The 2888-nt window shown below is 26.6% G+C and overlaps 1 pseudogene; it reads right to left on the bottom strand.

The window, feature by feature from the left end:
- Positions 1-2656: 2656 nt before the first annotated feature.
- The window catches only part of LOC106305463, a 4370-nt pseudogene continuing 4138 nt past the window's right edge, over positions 2657-2888 (bottom strand).

The raw sequence follows: 2888 nt of genomic DNA, 5'->3' as shown, positions 1-2888 counted from the left end.
GGATGTGATTCTTCGACGAGGAATGAGGCAGCAACAAGGAGCTCACCATAGTTGGTCGTCGTTTCTCGACGGTGAAAAAGTTTGCCATGGATCTCTGCAAACAATTTGTGTCACAGATTTTGAATTTACCATGAGATGCTAATTGATTATGAAAATCTGCACTTTAATTTGATTTTTAGAGAATTTTAATTAATTTTTTCTTTCTTAAAATCAATCGTCTAGAAAAAAATAAAACAGAGTATGAGAAAGATAAGATGATGAGGAGATAAAACAAAAGTGGATCCTACTAATTTGTACTCTAGTTACGATTTGGTTAGGAAAAAAATGAACAAGTTAGCATAAAGTGTCTTAGGAGTATAAAGTGTCTTCTAGTGTAAATAAAACTCATACACTGCCCTGCAGTGTTAAATACTCTTTTTGGATTTGGTCACTAATTATATAAGAGCACCCTCATTTATGATTTTGTTGTTTTAATTTTTGTTTTAAAAATGAATCTATTAAATGGTGACATCCGTGATAAAAAACTGTAGACAGTTTCTAATAGTATCACTTTTTAGATACTTTTCATTGTCTCTCTCTCTTAATTTTTTTTAATTTTTCTTTAATTTAATTGCTTAGATACCCATTGAGTATTAGTTGATGGAGGTGCTCTAAGAGGATATATAAATTTGTTATTAGGAGAGTCCCTAAGGGATAGTCACATTAAAAACTTATTGTGTTTTCGTTGTCAGATGAAGTGAGTGAAATTCAAGATTAGGATGAGGCAAGCAATGATAATCATAGAAACTATAAAGCATGTACTGGTAGAAAGATTATGTGAAGAAGAAGAAAGAGACATAATTGGGAAGATTTCTCATTCCTTTACTTCTTAAAGTAATAATTTATAAGACTTATCAAATCGGTACTATTATTTGCGAAATGATTTTTCTTATTCTAACTCTTACGTTAAAAGTTGGAGTGATTAAATTCTTTAATACCCTTAATGAATATGTAGATTTGCTAATATATAATTAAAAAGAGTTAGTGAGTTATCATTCATAATTAATTACATTCATATAATCTATATTAAAAGAAATTGATTTTAACAATGTTATCTGTATAAATAAAACGCACAAGAGAGGGTGTTGGCCATGGAAGAAACGGAAAGCTCATGAACTACATCAACAACATCACTCAAATTTTATTTTCTGTAGGCTGACTTTAATATTGTTCAATGGTTATTTTGATGAATTATTCTGAGGAAGATGAAGTCTTTAATGATTGTCTGCGGTTGAGTTGAATCTCGATGTTTATGAAGACTAAACATTTTTGTATTTTGATTTATAAATTTGTTTATTTATTATATAAATAATATAATAACGCCCAAAAAGATAAATCTGTAGGATATTAATCAAGTAAGAAGTATGTGATTTTGACAATTATTATCTTGAAAATAGTATGTATTGTGTGATTATCCAAAAATATTTTCCATCATGAAATTTAAAATTTAAGAAACAAAAAGATATATCTATATATAACTAAATTTATTCATTATATAAGTAATATAATAAAACACCCAAAAAAGAAAATATAAATCTATATAATATTAATAAAGTAAAAATAAATTGAACTCTAAATAATAAAATAAAATATTCAGTAATTGATAAATATCATCTTGTTAATTTATCTATATACGAATACTTAAGTTTCTTTATTATATAATCAATCATAAATTTGTCTATTGTTACACCCAAAATAAATTTCTATAAATGCTAATCAAGTTAAACAAATTGAATACTGAATAACATAAAAGGAAATATTCAATAATTTTGATAAAATTATCTAGAAAACAATATGTATTATGTTATTATCCAAAATCTGTTTTCAAATATTTTAAAATTAAGAAATATAAAGCTCTATACATATTTTCCGTGTTAAAATAATATACTACTATTTGTAAAATATTTTTTTTAGAATATGCACAGAGTGTCTCAAGTTATTACATAATAAACATAATTTTATTTTAGTGAAATTTTTTATTATATAGAATGAATTTGATGTTCAATTAATTAATAATATTTTTAACCACAAGATAATTTTGAATAGATATTTATGTACTAATAAATATTTTTAAGATGATTATGTTCGCATGCGCGTGCACTACAATGTAATAACTATATTGTTTGGGTTATGGTAGATTAGTTATCCATCATCCCACTTTTTTTTAAGTGTTAAATATGTTGTTATCGCGTGACAATATTTTTAGACGATACAATAGTGAATATACATTCTTGTGTATTAAACAATGTATCAACCTACAAAACCATTTAACAAGTAACAAAACATATATCAGCTGACAAACAATGGCTCCGAATGGTAACAACGGATTGAGCGGTGCGGGACAAGCGGATTGGATAGTACGGTACGGTTTAACTGCGGTTTTGTAAATTGCGGATTATTAGCGGTTAAACAAAAAAAAAGCGGTACAAAATAAAATATGAATGGTAACAAAAAGCAAGTGCGGTACATAACCAAAAGTGGAATGGTAAAAGTAGAATAAGCGGTGCGGATAAAACTTAAATTTAAATATATTTTAATAAAACAAAAGATATAATTATTATTAATAAATATATAAAATTTAAATTCTTCTTATTACACCACATAGACAAATATACAATCAAGAATTTGAATTTTCCCACAACATATTTGCAATATTATCCCTTATTCGAGCCATATATTCTCCATCTATTGTATTTGTAGCATTTAATGCTTCCGTGTCGTCTAAATCGTTCTCCAAGTTTGTGTCGTTTATTCCCGTCTCTATCATCACTTCAACAAAATCTGCATCTGCAAAATTTGAAATTTTGATAAAATTATGTAGTCTCATAGTTGCCATTATCACTCTTTTT

The sequence above is a fragment of the Brassica oleracea genome, chromosome C7, assembly GCF_000695525.1.
Source record: "Brassica oleracea var. oleracea cultivar TO1000 chromosome C7, BOL, whole genome shotgun sequence".
Taxonomy (NCBI): domain Eukaryota; kingdom Viridiplantae; phylum Streptophyta; class Magnoliopsida; order Brassicales; family Brassicaceae; genus Brassica; species Brassica oleracea.
This window is presented reverse-complemented; position numbering and strand designations above follow the sequence as displayed.